Genomic DNA, 18,794 nt, shown 5'->3' with positions numbered 1-18,794 from the left:
CGTTCTTATAATGGTTTACTATATGGAAGGAAAATTCTTAACGTGTAATTAAACGTTGCGTTCATATTCTGGGCTCATCTGATTTTTTGTACATAGCATAGCCTACTTTATGATTTTAGTATCATAATGAATAATAAATGCACGCACAATTATCCGTGAACTTGATTTGAACAAATGCCTTTCAACTTGTGTGTGCAAAATTCAGAATTAAATGAATGTGCAGCAATCTTTACAAATAGAGAGTCTAGGCCTAATGTACTGTTTTAAACTATAGCCTACTGCCATTAAAAAAGCGCATTTAGTTAATGTTATGTTATTTTTTTCCATCTGCCTATGTTGATTATGAAAAGTGAACAGCACGAGTAGAGAGACATGGAGCGAGTCAGACGTAATTTTGACCACTTCATTAGGGTTTTGTTTTGTATAAAGCCTTTCTTTAAAGTGAATTTCGTTTTGTATAAATTGTATCTTAATTTTAATAATTTTTTCATCAAACAATTGCCTGGATTAAATAAGAAGCAAAATAGACAATTTAATCATTGAGGCGCCCGAGCGGTCACTTGCATTGTACGTTAACTGGAGCGCATCTCATCTTCAAATACACAAAGCTTGAAATGTCTTTAAACGAAATAATTCAAAACAAAAAGAAATAGGCTACTCTCTTATGTAATCCATTATGTGCATTTCTCTAGGCGCGTTTACTACGAATATGGCGATCGTCAACTTCATCTTTGCCATGCACAGACACTGACAGAAAACACTATTTTATAAATAAAAATCAGTGCACGCGTTTTAATAAAATTAAAACTTGAATTGTGATTATTAAAATAATTGAATATTAAATTTTTTGTGGCCAAGTTTTGCTCATTTATTAATAGTATAGTCTATAGGCTATATATAGGCCTAATTTTATTAAATTGAACAAGCGCAAAATTCAGCATTCAATCAAATATTCAAAAAGACTTAATAATAATGTTATTTCAACATAATATCTCGTTATTTCGACATAATGGCCCTCATTTATCATTCTTGCGTAGAAACGGGCGTATATATTGGCGTAAGATTATGCTTACACTCCTCTCATCGCCTGATTTATGAAGCTGTGCGTACCTCTGAAATCCAGGTGTACGCAATACCTGCCCTTGATAAATGCCGCGGCTGAAATCGATCGTCATTAGAATAACACGCCCCTATATATTCAAGTCTCCGCTCCCCCCACGCCCTCATTTTACGCCATGGACACACGGAAGACGGCAAAGAAGAGAAACTTCTTTGAGAAAGAGAAAGCGAAACCAGGGAAGTGGAAAGAAACAAAATTGATTTCTAGATTTTTATTATTAATGACGTTTATTGTTATTTAGAAGAAGAATGTCGTTATTATTATTTGTATTATTATTATTTAAAAGAAGAAGAATGTCATTTTTGTTATTTTGTCAGTCTGAATGATTTTTTTGGTCATTGAAAGCCTTTCATTACTAAACCCAGTCCGTGCACATCTGCCGGGCCTAACCCTGGCCTAACCATAGTTTCAAAGAATAGTACAACGGCGAGCGCGTCGAAAAACGCCTCGTCCGTTTGGGGAGGTGCGCGCGCAGTCTGTGCGGAGACTCGCGCTGCGGAGCCAGGCGAAAGTATAAACAAGGCTTGAAACGTCAGGTAAAGTGCACAGGCTCGCAACTGAAGGAATACATATGCCTACAAATCAAATGCTTTGGTAAAATCACACAAATTAAACATTGAAGTCCATGTTGCACAAAAAAATAAACACTGAAGTTTATAATTACTATGTTGTTTTTTTTTTTTACAGTGGCTCATAATATATCATATCTTTTAGTTTGTCAGTGCGTTTTGCAGTGTTAGGAATTGTTTTTCTGCGCATTCCCGCACTCAAAACGTGCGTACACCACCTCGTGAGCTGGCGTAGGATTTGAGCGTGCCGTACGCCAACGTCCATATTGATAAATCTCAAAGTCACCGTGGTTTTGGGTGTACGCCAGGTGTACGCTGGAAATTTGGTGTACGCACTTTTGATAAATGAGGGCCATTGTGTTTTGGTGCTGTTTTCTTTGTTCCTCTTTTTCTCTGTTCCATGTCATAGTAAGTTGACCTAGGGTGCGTCTCAATCAGCTCCTGAGCTGGGGAATCAGTATATCGGGTTCACGCATTCGGGCACTAGAAAGACAGTAAGGATCCTGGCTCACTACACTTGGGACACTGACTTATTTCTGGTGATGTGACATTGTACAACATCACTACTGAGAGCTGATATCTTTCTGACATTAGGGTAGAGTGGGGGAAAACGCCCCCCTTAAGGAAAATGTGACTTTACAGTGAAACAAAACATAAATGTGACTAGAATTGCCATCCCGGTTTTGAGTGACTATGGCAGGAGTTATTCACCAAATATTAAAATTGCTCAGCCTTCATAATTAATTAGTATTTTCACTGAAAATATTTTTGTACAAAGGGGGCGTTTTGCCCCAGCGGTGGGGTAAAATGCCCCCTTTCTTACCAACCAGTTTGCTTCATAGATCAACAGCAAAATTAACAGACAATAGTTTTTAATCTCTAAAGGTAAAAGGCAAGTAATGTATCAACATGTATATATATTAATATTTATTTCAGAAATGTTCAAAATAGGCTAAATTAACTACCTTCCATCAGTGAGCTAACTGTGCTAGCAAGCTAGCTAGTTAATGCTCACTTGAGGTATTTTTTTCATGTTTTGTTCAAATATTTTGATTTTACCACCTAGATATACTGCATTAAGTGTAAAACAAAGGATTTGATAGACAGAAATATTTTATTGTAGTAATTATCATAGAGAAACTATGCCCCCAGGGGGGGGGGGGGTGGGGGGCGTTTTACCCCAGGGGGGCGTTTTCCCCCACTCTACCCTACTTGTAATGTTATTTAAAGTACATTATGCTAATAGTTTGTTTTTTATATATACCCGCAACATTTCAGCTGTAAACAAATTCTTATAAATCTTAGCTAGATTATGTTTATTGCATGTCTAGTGATGTATGTATGCTGAAATATAATAAAATAATTGTTTGTATATTTAAAAACATATTATGTGTTATGGCTCACGTGTTTTAAGTTTTGTGATTTAATTGAGACAGCCCTTAAGTTGTCCTTAAGACTCCCTGCAGTGAGCTAATTTCGCTAAAATTAAGTCCTTTGTAACACGGAAGGACCTGGAAAAGATAGTTCATGCATTTATTTTCTCAAGATTGGACTATGGCAATGCATTGTATTATGGTATTCAACACAAAAGTTTAAACAGACTACAACTAGTCCAAAATGCGGCTGCAAGGTTACTGACAGGCACTCGGAAAAATGAGCATATTACCCCTGTATTAAGAGAACTACATTGGTTGCCGGTTTCCTATAGGATTAATTTTAAGATACTTTTATTTGCTTTTAAGGCCCTACATGGTAGTGCTCCGACATATATAGCTGATCTGATCCAGGTGAATAAACCAAAGAGAGCACTGCGCTCCGAGTCAGTAAACCTCTTGGTAGTCTAGCGGACGTATAGGAAAATGAGAGGAGATCGCTCTTTTGCAGCCGCTGCTCCCAAGCTGTGGAATAGTTTACCTCCTTATATTAGAGAATGTTCCTCTCTTACAGAGTTCAAACGACATCTGAAAGGTTACTTTTTCACTTTGGCATTTGATCATTCATGAGTGCTGTGCTAGTGGTGTAATAGGTAATTATTAATGCCGCTTAGATTATGAGGTTGTCTATGGCAATGTTTAGAACTTAAATGTGTTTTTATGATTGCTATCTTATTCTTTGTACAGCACTGTGGTCAACTTCTGTTGTATTATTGTGTGCTTTATAAATAAATTGAACATTGAACATTGAACATTGCAGTGTCTACTGAACTAGGGAGCTGATTGAGTTGCACGCATCCCAAGTTTCCTAGTGATCTCCGTTTGTTCCCGTAGTTACTGATTACCTGATTACAGTTACCTGGGTTACCTGATGTTTATTACCTCTTCTTGTCTTTTTAAGCCCTTAAGCTGGGTGCACACTGTACTATATTTATAATAGCCCTTTACGATTGCTGCTTGTAAGACTGTATGAACATGATTCTCACTGTAAGCCACGTCACATTGTAAGATCTCAGTTGTCATTATTGTCAGACTGTACAACAGTCAAGACGCTTTAAAAACTCGTCCGGAGTTTTACATCATCAATGACATGTTCAGTGACAGTTAGCTGCATTACAAATGGTGATGGTGACAAACCACTGAAATGGTGGCTACAAAGAAATCTCTGACATTAATTTTGGTCACGGCTTGTCTTGTAAAAAGGAAACAATTTGATGGTTGTTGTAGAAGAAGTCACACTGCAGGACTGTGAGTCAAAACCAACCCGATCTCACGGGAAAACGTACAAATTCTACGAGGTGGCTAATTCGTACGAATTCATACGACCTCACTCGTACGAATTAGTACGATTTTTGCACAATCGTACATATTTTACGAATTGCCCAATTCGTAGGAATTCATACGAATGACCTACCCCTGACCCCGCCCCTAAACCTACCCATCACGTGGGTTTAGACAAATCGTACAAATTCGTTCGAGTGAGTTCGTACGAATTAGCCAACTTTTTATCATTCGTATGAATTCGTACGAATTGGTCGTGAGATAGTGTTGGTCAAAACTTGACTACGGAAGCTCCTGCGACACCACGTCTGTCTTTGACAGACAGGTCGACCTGTGATCAGGCTCCGCCCCTACCTATATCACTAATGTCGACCCCTATCGAAGTAATTTGTGCTTTCTTCCTTTGAGGGACTACAAGCTCTCTCAGCACATCTGACTTTGTTTCTGATTTCGCTAAACTGTTCAACAGGCAGACCGCCATTGCACCACCGAATGCAACATCAGTGGATTGGATTGTGTTCAGTGACATCGCAAAATTCTAAATAGTGGCAAGCTATTCTGTTCGGATCATCTTGTATTATATAACAACGGTAGGATTTCCAGTGGCGTCAAGTCAACTTCAGGCTACACGCGTTAATGCGAGACGTTAAAAGGAGTAACTACCCTATGAGAACCATTAGACCAACGTGTTGTGACGAGTCATGGATTACTCTTTCTCTCTGAGTCGAAGAGCAGGGAGGCTGTATCCCACCCGTGTCCATCGTCATGTGGAGCAACCATCTAGGGCAGGGACCATCACACTATGTGCATAATGTGTATGGGCCCAAAACATGCTCAAATGTCGTCAAATGTCGCTTGCGGAACCACAAACATCCGTCCACTATGCATCAATGCTGAGGAAAATCTTGAAGAGAAGGCTGAGAGTGGTGGTGGCTAACCAATAAGGCCCATGTCTGTACGGAGCTGCCACGAAATCTATGGCTACTGACCATCCATGGCTGCTGACGCCAGCTACCATGAGCTGGGCAGACGTGATGGAAGCCGACTCCCTGGATATGCGTCCCTTGATTGATGGCCTTCTCGCACACGAGGAGGAAGAACCAAATTACGAGGACTCAGAGGGTGATGCTAACTCTGATCTCCTCGACTTAGACATGGATGATGAGGAAGAGGAAGACAACACTCCCTTCCCTGTCCAACAGTCTGGACGCCCTAGCAAGATGGACTCGGCCTCTCAGGCAGACAGTTTCCTGCACGAGGTGTGTAAATGAGCGGCGGCAAATTGGCAAATCTCGCCATTGGTGTAGCCCCTTTAGGAGTAAGCTCCCAGCCAATGCAGCGCAGTCAGTGTGTTCGCTGAACGCAATGGCTTTACTGTCAACGTACAAGGCAGTGATTTTGGAGGAGATGGGGCGACACTTAGACACAGGAGTGCAGAACCCAGCACGAAATATGTGATATGAACGATCTAATTCTCAGTTCTTCCAGTGGAGCAGTTCAGGGCTTTGGCCGTGTTATGGCCCCGGGAAAATAAGAGAAACCAGCACCCTCAGGAAACAAGAGGATGCAGCGTTTAACCGCTGTTTACAAAGCAAGCAAACATCGTGATCACCCTCTCAGCCAGCATGGCAGGGATTTGCATACATAATACATATGTATAATGTATAATGTAATACATATGAATACATAATAAAGAATTTCTATTGCATCCAAGCCACAAGCTAAAGGTGATATACTCCCAGAGCATTAGAAGGCATAGGGTTGAAATTTCTCTCGCTTAAGACGGGACTGCTTGTAGCGCTGGTGACAGCTAAGTGTGTGAGTGACTTACAGGCCAATCAGCCTGTCTTGTTTGCAGGTTGGTTTCTTTTTGCCCTAACCCTGCTTTCGTACTTAAAGTGGTGGACTAGGCATATAGATATCCAACTGCGGAACTTTCCAACTTTCTCCGGAGGATAAGAGATTGAATTCGTCATGTCCAGTAAGGGCGCTTCATGTGTACATGGAGAGGACAGCAGGTTTCAGAAAGAATGACCAGCTGTTTGTGTCTAAGGCTACTCCTCACAAAGGGAAGCCGCTGTCCCACTGGAGAGATGTTGGACCTCTCCAATAGGGGCATGGCTACATCATGTGCCTTACTCAGGGGAGTTTTGGTTCAGGCTATCTGTGCGGCAGCAAGTTGGGCTATGCCGCATACGTTTGTGCTGTTTTATAGACTAAATGTGTCTGAGCCATCCTTATCACATGCCATATAATTGTTATGTATAGCATATGTTTTGCAATCCGGGAGTGGTCTATATCTCCCATAGTGAAAGTCAGAGCGAAGTTAGAAAGAGAACAATGGGTTACTTTACATAATTCTGGGTTCTTTGATTACAGAGTGAGTTGTTTCACCAACACTCCCCTCCTAGGAACGGGAATTAATCTCTCAATAATGACGTCAAAGACAGACGTGGTGTCACAGGAGCTTCCGTAGTTGGTCACGCCCAAAGCAAAAAATATGAGTTGCTATTATACTGACCGCTAAAAAAATAAAGTAACTGATGCCACCTAATTTGCTCCATACTATTATTTTCAAGATTTTCCAAAAGTACAGTTTGTTAATGTGTAAAACTTTTTTTAATGAGGGTTAAAAATTACCAAATTTAGTTGGTAAACCTTTAAATAAAAGTAAGTAAATAATACAAGAATAAATATTGATGAGATTATTAACTAGTTAGCCTAGAACCTGTAATGCCATACGGTCAATAATTTTATTTACTGAAGAACTTCCTGAAGTTTCTGGGACCTCGATGTGCGAGAACAGGTGTTGTCATATTGTGGAATGTGAATATTGTTTCCAAAGATGATGATAAACTCTTTACTGGTAATAAAGTCATAAAGAAAATTAAAAAAATTAAGCAATGTAGAAGTTTTTATGTGAATGGTCAAAGGTGGTTTTGTGGAGTGGAGCCTCACTCAACGGTAAGCATCAGGTTAGTTTTATTACTGCTGTAGATGTTTACATTTTTGGGGGGATTTTATATTTAATGAAGGCTATCATAGGTATGATTTATACTTTTTGTGTGTGTGATATGATACAATATTTTAAAGGCAGCCATGCCTTAATAATATAATTCCTCCATAATGGGTAATCATTTGCTGAGCCTGATTGCATGACAACTTCTATACACTGTGAGATAAGACATATGGCGCTTTTCCACTGCATGGTACGGTACGGCTCGGTTCGGTACGGCACGCTTTGGCGCTTTTCCACTGCATGGTACGGTACGGCTCGGTTCGGTACGGCTCACTTATGGCGCATTTCCACTGCATGGTACGGTACGGTACGGCTCGCTTCGGCTCGCTTTAAATGGTACCACCTCTGTTGAGGTTCCAAGCGTACCGTACTGGTACTAAAATGTGACGTGAAAACACTGAAGATCACTGATTGGTCAGACAGAATCGTCACTACTGTCATAGAGAGTAGATATTTACATATGTTGATTGACAACCTAGCCTGATAATAGGATAGGTTGGGAGTAAGAGGGGGCGGGACTTGAATCCAGTAGCTAGGGACATAGTGAGACGGTGTCTGTTAAGACGGTGTCTGTTGCAAGCTTTTGAATAAATAAGTTCTTAGCAACAAAGTCGTTGTAAGTAAGACTTATTTGACATGGTGTCAGAAGTTGTGGAGTAGTAGAAATGGCGAAATTTGCTCCACCCACGAACTTCACCTTTGATAGACCTCAAGAATGGGCCACATGGAACAGCGCTTCACGAGGTACAGGATAGCCTCGAAGCTCACGGAGGAGGATGGCGAGGTACAAGTGAGTACCCTTATATATGCCATGGGACCAGAGGCAGAAAACATATTCAGCTCGTTCACGTTTGAGAGAGACGAGCAGAAAAAAGAATTCGACACCATGCTGAACAAGTTTAATGACTATTTCATCCCGAAAAAGAACATCATCCACGAGAGGGCGTGCTTTTACCAACGCATACAAAGGCCGGGGGAAAAGGCAGAGATGTTCATCCGTGCACTCTACGAATTAGCAGAGAGTTGTGAGTTCGGTGCCCAGAAAACAGAGAACATCAGAGATAAGCTTGTGGTTGGCATCAGAGATAAAGAACTTTCAAGAAAGTTACAGCTGATGACAGATCTTACCTTAGACACGGCGGTGCTGATGGTGAGGCAGGCGGAGGACATCGCCCAGCAGGTGAGCCAACAGGAGGAAGGTGCACCAGGCAGTGTTCAGGAGGTTACACGCAGACGACCTGAAAGGAAAGGAAGATGGGATGAAAAGAAGCCAGCGAGAGAAAAAAATGATAGAATGATCGGTGGTGGCAGGTGCGGAAAGTGTGGAAAAACGAAACATCACAACAAGGAAAAATGTCCCGCAGCAGAAACTGAGTCTCGAAAATGTAAAAAGAAAGGACACTGGGAGCGTATGTGTTACTCAAGGACAGTTAATGAGGTAATAAGAGGTACACACACACGGTCAAGTGATGACGATTCATATTACCTGGGAACGGTAAGCAAAACTGGAGCTGACGACACAGAGAACTGGTTTGTGAAAATGAACGTGCAAGGCTCGCGAGTAAAATTTAAAATTGATACCGGAGCTGACGTGACCGTTATGAATGAAGAGACTTTTAACTCGCTTGGAAGTAAAGTGAAGTTGAGCCAGACACATGCGAAATATGACAGCCCAGGTGGAAGGATAAATTGTTTGGGACAATTTGAAACGACCACGGAGTACAAAGATAAAAGGTTCAAGTTCACAATTCACGTCATGGAGGGCGACACCGTGAACAATTTGCTAAGCAGAGAACAAGCAGTAGAGATGGGCTTAGTTAAAAGAATCGAGCAAGTCAGCGCAGCATTCGGTGAACAGGGAACAATGAGAACCGAACCAGTTAAAATAAATCTAAAAGAGAATGTAGAGCCATACGCAGTTCACACCGCGAGAAGAGTGCCGTTACCAATACTTCCCAAAGTTAAGGCCGAACTCCAACGAATGGAGGAGAACGGAGTCATTGAAAAAATAACGCAACCCACGGACTGGTGCGGGCCGATGGTACCAGTGATGAAACCTAACGGGAAAGTGCGCATCTGCGTAGACCTGAAAAAACTAAACGAAAATGTAAAAAGAGAACGGTTCATCCTACCCACGACTGACGAAATTCTTGCCAAACTCGCCGGGTCCAAAATATTCTCATCTTTGGACGCCGCAAGTGGCTTTTGGCAAATTCCCCTACATAGTGAGAGCAGTCTTCTCACTACGTTCATAACGCCGCTAGATATAGCATATTAGCATAGCGCCAGAAATATTCCAGCGCAAAATGAACGAACTACTAGGAGGCTTAGAGGGAGTTGCGGTCTACATGGACGATCTAATCGTTCATGGTGAAACCCAAGAACAGCACGACGAGCATCTGAGGCGCGTTCTGGAGAGGATCGAGCGCGCAGGGCTCAAGCTCAACAAAGAGAAGTGTATCTTCAGACAGAAGGAGCTTTATTTCCTGGGGCACGTCATAGACGAGAGAGGAGTCAGTCCTGACCCGGGGAAAGTAAGGGCTATCTCAGAGCTGCAAGCCCCACGAAATGTAAGTGAACTGAAACGGGTCCTGGGGATGATAAACTACATGGGACGCTACATTCCAGACTTGGCGACAGTGGGCGGGCCGCTGTTTGATTTATTAAAAGGGACTGTAGCATGGACATGGGACCAGTCTCAAGAAAGCGCTTTTCAAAAGCTTAAAGAAACTTTAATGACTGCACCTGTTCTCGCGTACTACGATTCGGGGAAGGCCACGGCGGTGTCAGCAGACGCGAGTAGCTACGGGCTGGGAGGAGTCCTACTACAGCTGCACGGAGACAGCTGGAAGCCGGTGGCATATTGCTCGAGGAGGTTAAATGAGGCAGAAACCAGGTACGCGCAAATTGAAAAAGAATGTTTGGCCGGGGTTTGGGCGTGCGAGAGATTCGAGAAGTATCTCATAGGCCTGGACAGATTTCGCCTTATTACAGACCACAAACCCCTCGTACCATTGATTAATAAAAAAGACTTGGACGCGGTACCAATACGCTGTCAAAGACTTTTAATGAGGCTAATGCGATTCGCAGTGACCGCGGAATACGCACCTGGGAAGACATTGGTAGTAGCCGATACGCTGTCGAGAAGTCCAATAGGCAACGATACAGCGAGCAGACCTACAGCGAACGAGATAGCCTGTTACGTTGACGCAGTTATAGCCGCCTTGCCCGTGTCACAGTCGAAGTTGAGCCTGATCGCAGCAGCGACTGAAAGAGATGAACAGTTACAACTAGTAAGTAAGTTCATTAAGCAGGGATGGCCAGAGCACATAAGAAACGTACCGGAAGGTATTAGAGACTTTTTCTCTGTGAAAGATGCGCTGTCAATAAGTGAAGGACTGATAATTCTGGGCAGACGCATTTGTATTCCAAGTGAACTGAGACAGGACATCCTTGAGCGCATCCACGAAGGCCATTTAGGGTTGACAAAGTGCAGAGAACGGGCAAATTCATCCGTATGGTGGCCTGGTATATCATCGGATATAAATAACAAAATTGACTTGTGTATGTTCTGTCGCGAAAACAGGAAAACACAAAGGAAAGAGCCACTGAAGTCAACCCTGCTACCTGACAGACCGTGGCAGCGCGTGGCTATAGACATTTGCGAGAACAAGGGCCAGATGTATCTGATTGTTTCGGATTATTACTCGCGCTTCATAGAGATCCTTCATCTGCCAAAGACAACGACAGCGCAGGTGATAAATAGACTGCAAGCTACGTTTGCGAGATTCGGAATACCGGAGCAGATTATGAGTGATAACGGTCCGCAGTTTACTAGTGAGGCATGGACCTCATTTAAGAAAAAATATGACTTTGAACATGTCACATCGAGCCCGCACAACCCGCAAGCAAACGGGCATGCCGAGCACGCGGTCCAAGTAGCCAAACGCATCCTCAGACAGGACAACCCACTCCTCGCTTTGATGTGTTACCGCGCAACACCACATTCATCTACAGGGGCAAGCCCTGCTGAATTGTTGATGGGCAGGAAAATTCGTACGACACTGCCTACGTTGAAGAAAAACCTGCAGCCAAAGTGGCCAAATAGACTGTTGGTGAGAGAAAGAGACGCTTTGGCTAAAACACAACAAGCCTTCTACTTTAATCGGAGACACGGGGTGCGTGACTTACCTGAGTTGAAGCCAGGTGACACGGTGCTGATGAAACTGGACGGGGAAAAGTCGTGGAAAGGTCCAGTGCAGGAGAGTGCACCGCGCTCATTCGTGGTGCAGGCTCAGAAGGGGGAAGGTGAGATGAGGCGGAACCGCAGACATTTACAGAACTTGCCTGCGGAATGTTTAAAGGCTGATAACAATTGTGAATAGCAGGATTCATCTGTAGCAGGATTGGCGGCGCGGTAGTGCGCAGTGGCCACTCCAGATCCTCAATGTGCTATTTTTATTACTTAGTCTATTTTCTCACGGCATTATGGATATCGCAGCGACCAGCATTTGTGTTTACCATCGCCAGACATTGCTTAAATACAAGACTCATACTATAACCAAGCTGGATGGTGATCTGCATGAGAAGCTTCGCAACCTCGGCTTGCTGCGGAGGCCAGAATTCCAGCCCTCGGTGTTGCATAACGCCGGTAGCCGGGGGAAAGGACGACGTAAGCGGTGCGCGAGGAAACGGAAGCGCGGCAAGAGAGCGGGGGTCCATGCTAGGCTAAAAACAAAGCCTAGCCGGCCGGCTATCCCATCTATCTTGCTTTCGAATGTTTGTTCTCTGGACAACAAACTGGACATTATTCGGCTCCAGCAAACTTCGCAGCGGGAGTTTAGAGACTGCTGCGTCTTTATTTTCACAGAGACGTGGCTCAGCGACAGAGTTCCGGACGCCGCCATTCAGCTAGATGGGCTCGCCTCGTTTCGTGCCGACAGAAATGCATCTCTGTGCGGTAAGACTCGCGGAGGTGGCTTGTGTGTTTATATTAACACGGAATGGTGCAATAACTCTGTGCTAGTCTCTAGCTACTGCTCAGCGCTGGTAGAGATTGTGACTGTCAGGAGTCGACCTTTTTATTTACCACGGGAATTTACCTCTGTTATAGTAATCGGTGTTTACATTCCCCCAAGCGCAAATGCCAAGGAAGCGCTCGGTGAACTTCATGGGGCTATTAGCGAATTGCAGAATGCTTACCCTGATGGATTGTTTATTGTCGCTGGAGATTTCAATCATGCGAATCTCAAGTCAGTGCTTCCTAAATTCCATCAGTATGTGGACTTTGCAACGAGAGGGGCGAACATGCTTGATCTTGTTTACACAAACATCCCAGGCGCGTACCGGGCGGAGCCCCGCCCCCAACTCGGCTATTCAGACCACATCTCTGTTTTTCTTATTCCAGCATACAGGCCGATCGTCAGGCGCACAAAACCACTTCAAAAACAGGTGAAAATTTGGCCAGCAGGAGCCATCTATGCTCTCCAGGACTGTTTTGAGTCTACTGACTGGCATATATTTAAAGAAGCTGCAACATATGACAACTCTACCAACTTGGAAGAATATACATTATCAGTGACCAGCTACATTAGTAAGTGCATTGATGATGTTACCTTCTCCAAGACCATCACCACACGCTCTAACCAGAAGCCGTGGATGACTGCGGAGGTGCGTTCCCTGCTGAACACACGTGACTCCGCCTTCAGAGTAGGTGATAAAGCGGCCCTTAGTACTGCAAGGGCCAAACTGTTTCGGGCCATCAGAGAGGCAAAGCGCATGCACGGTCGGAGAATTCTAACTCATTTCCAGGACAGCGGCGACACGCGGCGTATGTGGCAGGGAATCCAGGCCGTGACCAACTACAAGACACCATCAGTTGCCTGTGACAGGGATATTTCCCTCCCAGATGTGCTGAATAACTTCTATGCTCGGTTTGAGGCACAGAACGACGTGGTGGCGAGGAAGACCACCCTTGCTCCCAATGATCAGGTGCTCTGTCTCAACTCAGTCGATGTGAGGAAAACCTTATACAGAGTCAACCCGCGGAAGGCTGCGGGACCAGATAATATTCCGGGCAGGGTGCTCAGAGGATGTGCAGACCAGTTGGCGGATGTTCTTACCGACATCTTTAATATCTCTCTGAGCAGCGCCGTCGTTCCAACATGCTTCAAGGCAACCACCATCGTCCCCATAGCTAAGAAGTCTTTAGTGTCTTGCCTCAACGACTACCGTCGCGTTGCACTCACATCATGTATTATGAAGTGCTTCGAGAGGCTCGTCATGGGCCACATTAAGATCCAGCTGCCCGCCACACTAGACCCACTGCAGTTTGCGTATCGTCCTAACCGCTCAACCGATGACGCCATCGCCACCACTCTTCATCTGGCCCTCACTCACCTAGAAAAAAAGGACTCATATGTCCGATTGCTGTTCGTTGATTATAGTTCAGCATTCAATACAATCATTCCTCAGCATTTGATCGGGAAGCTGAAAGTACTGGGCCTGGATACCTCCCTCTGTAACTGGATCCTTGATTTCCTGACTGGGAGACCTCAGTCAGTCCGGATTGGGAACAACATCTCCACCACCACCATACTGAGCACTGGGGCCCCACAGGGCTGTGTACTCAGCCCACTGTTGTTCACTTTGCTGACTCATGACTGTGCAGCAAAGCACAGCTCGAACCATCTTATCAAGTTCGCTGATGATACGACCGTGGTGGGTCTCATCAGCCAGAACGACGAGTCAGCGTACAGAGAGGAGGTGCAGCGTTTAACGGACTGGTGTAAAGTCAACAACCTGTTGCTGAAGGAGATGGTTGTTGACTTTAGGAAAGTACAGAGTGACCACTCCCCACTGAACATCGATGGCTCCCTTGTGGAGATTGTCAGAGGTATCAAATTCCTTGGTGTTCACTTAACGGAGAATTTAACCTGGTCCATTAACACCAGCTCAATTACCAAGAAAGCTCAACAACGTCTCTACTTTCTGCGAAGGCTGAGAAAAGCACACCTCCCACCGCCCATACTAACAACTTTCTATAGAGGGACTATTGAGAGTATCCTGAGTGGCTGTATCACTGCCTGGTTTGGGACTTGCACCACTGCGGATCAAAAGTCCCTACAGAGGATAGTCAGAACAGCTGAAAAAATCATCGGGGTCTCTCTTCCATCTATCAAAGACATTTACACACAACGCTGCATCCGCAGAGCAACCAGCATTGTGGGAGACCCCACTCACCCCTCATATACTGTAGTTTCTTCAATCTCTTGCCATCTGGCAGGAGGTACCGGAGCATTCGGGCCCGCACTACCAGACTGGGTAACAGCTTCTACCCTGAAGCAGTTAGACTTTTAAATACCCAAGAACTGATAAAATAAACACACATTCTGTGTGTTTACTATGTGGTATTGAACTTTTTGCACATGCCCGGAATTGCACTTAAGGGAACTTTGTCTATTAATTTTAATTCAGAGAGTGGTATGTTTACATTTTACACTTTAGCAAGCACAACAACACCTTGGCACTACCATGAACTGTTCGGCGCTGCTTTGTCTTTTTATTGTGCCTTTTGTCTTGCCTTTTAGTAAATTATTATATTGCCCGTTTTTATGTGCAATTTTTATCTAGTCTGTGTAGCTTATTGTGATTTGTGATTGTTTTTATTGTTTTCTTAATATAGCACTAAGGTCCTGGAGAAACGTCATCTCGTTTTGTAGTATACTGTAATTGTATATGAATGAACGACAATAAAACCACTTGAACTTGAACTTGAACTTGAACTTGAAACAGCGAAGAGTCCACAGAAGCTTGGAAAGCGCGCACCTCCCCAAACGGACGAGGCGTTTAAGGCCTCATTATACTTCTGCGTCGGACCTACGTCGGAGCCTATACGCCGTATAGGCAACGTGTTGGTTTTAATTTATACTTCTGTGTCTTTGTCCACGTTGACGCGCACCTAGGCAGCATGTGAAACCCCGAGGGAGGGGTTCTGGCAGACCAATCACAGCGCTTGTGTCCGCGTAGAATTGACGCGTTGTTACATTTTTGGAGAGGTGCACGTCAGGGTACGCCGTAGGGTACGCGCGCTACACACAGCCTACGACGTAGCTACGGCGGCAGTTCGACGCAGAAGTATAAATAGGCCTTTATACTCGACGCGCTCGCCGTTGTACTATTCTTTGAAACGATGGTTAGGCCAGGGTTAGGCCCGGCAGGTGTGCACGGACTGGGTTTAGTAATGAAAGGTTTTCAATGACCAAAAAAATAATTCAGACTTACAAAATAATAAAAATGACATTCTTCTTCTTTTAAATAATGATAATAATAATAATAATAATAATACAAATAATAATAATAATAATAATAATAATAACAACATTCTTCTTCTAAATAACAATAAGCGTCATTAATAAAAATCTAGAAATCAATTTTGTTTCTTTGCACTTCCCTGGTTTCGCTTTCTCTTTCTCAAAGAAGTTTCTCTTCTTTGCCGTCTTCCGTGTGTCCATGGCGTAAAATGAGGGCGTGGGGGGAGCGGAGACTTGAATATATCATAGACAGTATATAAACTGGACACAGCGACCCCATTGGATTCAACGGAGGCAAGTGAAGTCAATTAGAAGCACTAACTTCCTGATGGTCGAGCGTACTGCGCAGACTCACACTGAAGGCCTCATTATACTTCTGCGTCGGACCTACGCCGGAGCCTATACGCCGTAGGCAACGTGTTGGTTTTAATTTATACTTCTGTGTCGTTGTCCGCGTTGACGCGTACCTAGGGAGCGTGTGAAACCCCGAGGGAGGGGTTCTGGCAGACCAATCACAGCGCTTGTGTCCGCGTAGAATTGACGCGTTGTTACATTTTTGGAGAGGTGCACGTCAGGGTACGCCGTAGGGTACGCGCGCTACACACAGCCTACGACGTAGCTACGGCGGCAGTTCGACGCAGAAGCATAAAACAGGCTTTAGCTTGACAACGTAGATGTGACGTGAGCAACCCGTCTGTCTTCTAGTAGCTGTGCCAAGCGAAATCTGAATCATTCCCTTCCGAAACGTGCAGAGATGGAGAGTGTGAGTAGGAGCTGTCCATGAGATAGGAGCAGGAGAAACTTTTGCTAAGTATTCTGATTAATTACTTTGTCATTTTGCCTCCACGTCCCCCCGATTGCGCGCGAGCTTCTCCTCCTGTCCATACGGTAATCTCTCTACTGTGCGACAGAGAGTCGCGTTGGTATGACGCAATCGTTAGCCTATTTTTACAAAAACTGCTTCTACGGGGCCATAACGTAAGATACAAGGTAATGGAGCCTTTTATACATTTTCGTGTTTCTTTAGAAATAAATAATGGACAAATGGAGTCTTTAAACGCCTCAGATGTAAAGTTATTCGCTGTCAAAGTGACGCCAAAATGAATGGGAGTCAATGGGATGCTAACAGCAGGTGATGGTCTGATAGCCAATGGCGGCGCCCGGGGAAGCTTCAATATAATATGAAACGCTGCCCCCCTGGAATATATAGGGCCGTGTTATTCTAATGACGATCGTTTTCAGCCGCGGCATTTATCAAGCGCAGGTATTGCGTACACCTGGATTTCAAAGGTACGCACAGCTTCATAAATCAGGCGGTGAGAAGAGTGTAAGCATAATCTTACGCCAACATATACGCCCGTTTCTATGCAAGAATGATAAATGAGGGCCAATGAGCACAGACATACATGTTACAATGACCATCCTGCTCAGTTTTTGTCTGTATTTAGTTAAACATTTCCATGTGTCTTCTTAATTATTTTATTTTTTCATTGCTCTGCCTGGAGCTTCAAAATGTCTTATAATACAATCCATATGCATTGTTTATCACTGTTCATACATTTAAAAAAGCACACACACATACATTCTGAACAGCTGTCGTCTGAAGGAAAACAATAATTATAAACAGCAGAATGTCATGTGAAAGAAAGACAGAAAGTAACACCTACTCCGTTCTACTGTTTGTATCGCTTCTTTGACACACCTTCAGTACAAAATGATGTACGAGACACAGGAATGACAAAGGCAGAGGTGAAAAAGAGCTCATGGAAGAAAGTAACTAATGGACAACTAAAGATCATCTGTTGATCAAATTTCACAAAAGGTATGTTTCATTTTAGTTTATCCAGGTTTACTCAGATACTGCTTTAAATGTGAGGATAGGGGATCTCTAGACAATAGTGCAAGTCAGAAAAGTCAACCTGAAAAATTTGTTTTAAGATAATGTCAAAATTAACAGGGAATCTTGAAAAGAGTCTTCAAATATAAAAAAGAATTACGAAAGACACTGAATAGTTCTGATTTAAGATTAGCTCTTGCTCTGTGTTGTGGTGTTTTTACATACAACACAGTTCAAAAGTTTGGGGTCTTTTTTGAAAGAAATTAAAACTTTTTTCTGCAAAGATGTTTTAAATTCACCAAAAAAGACAGTAAAGATGTTTACATTGTTAAAAGAATATAAAATAAATGCTGGGGGGTTTTTTAGCAAAAAATCAAAAAAAAAAAATGTCAACATTGAAAATAAGAAATGTTTCTTGAGCAGCATAGAATGATTTTTGAAGGATCATGTAAAACTGGAGTATGCTGATAAAAAATGTGTGGCCTTTGTACAAAAGATCAGATCTCCGTTTCAATTGAAGTATAAGATGCTATTTGTAACATTCTTTAATCATGCTAGAGAACATGAACATCATATTTTACACAAACTTGTGAAGTTCGGTGAGCTTTTGAGTGCCTCCTTTTTCAACATTTTCATTTAAATTAGAATACTATTATAATATCTAATATTATAAAAATATATACTGTATATAAAAAAAAAAAACTGAAGCAAAATAGAAGCATAAAGGAAGCAGACTACAGTGATCTCAAATTGTTGGACCCCATTGTATGTCATAAACAAAACCCATTTTGACCAATTGTTTGTCTATACAATCACTGAATTCTTTCAGCTCTTTGATTCTTTGCTCTTCCCACAACCCTTGCCATGTTTTCCAAGTATGTTGTTGGAGAGGGCAGGCAGTGACATGCTCAAGTGCCCTGCATGGCAAACTACTTTTTTCAAGGAAAAAATGAGATCCATTATCAGTCATGAATGAAACGGAACATCAACACCAAGATTTTCCACACGCTCAAGTGCCCCGCATGGCAAGATACTTTTTCCAAGGAAAAAATTAGGAAAGAATTAGATCCATTATCAGTCATGAATGAAACTGAACATCAACACCAAGATTTTCCTAAGGAATAATAACAGACAACCCTTATAATTGATGATGCAGATGAGTGTTTGATCTCACACAGTCATCATTTCTACTAAACCATCAATTATTACGCAAGAGTGAGAGA

General features: G+C 43.1%; 1 protein-coding gene across 2 annotated transcripts in view; it reads right to left on the bottom strand.

Moving 5' to 3' along the window:
- The window catches only part of LOC311280136 (von Willebrand factor A domain-containing protein 7-like), a 47,828-nt gene that overhangs the window by 28,588 nt on the left and 446 nt on the right, over nt 1-18,794 (bottom strand). The window lies entirely within an intron of this gene.

Source organism: Rutilus rutilus (genome assembly GCF_951802725.1).
Source record: "Rutilus rutilus genome assembly, chromosome: 2".
In the NCBI taxonomy this organism is placed as follows: Eukaryota; Metazoa; Chordata; class Actinopteri; order Cypriniformes; family Leuciscidae; genus Rutilus; species Rutilus rutilus.
Note: the sequence above shows the minus strand (reverse complement) of the source record. Positions and strands in the feature narration are given on the sequence as shown.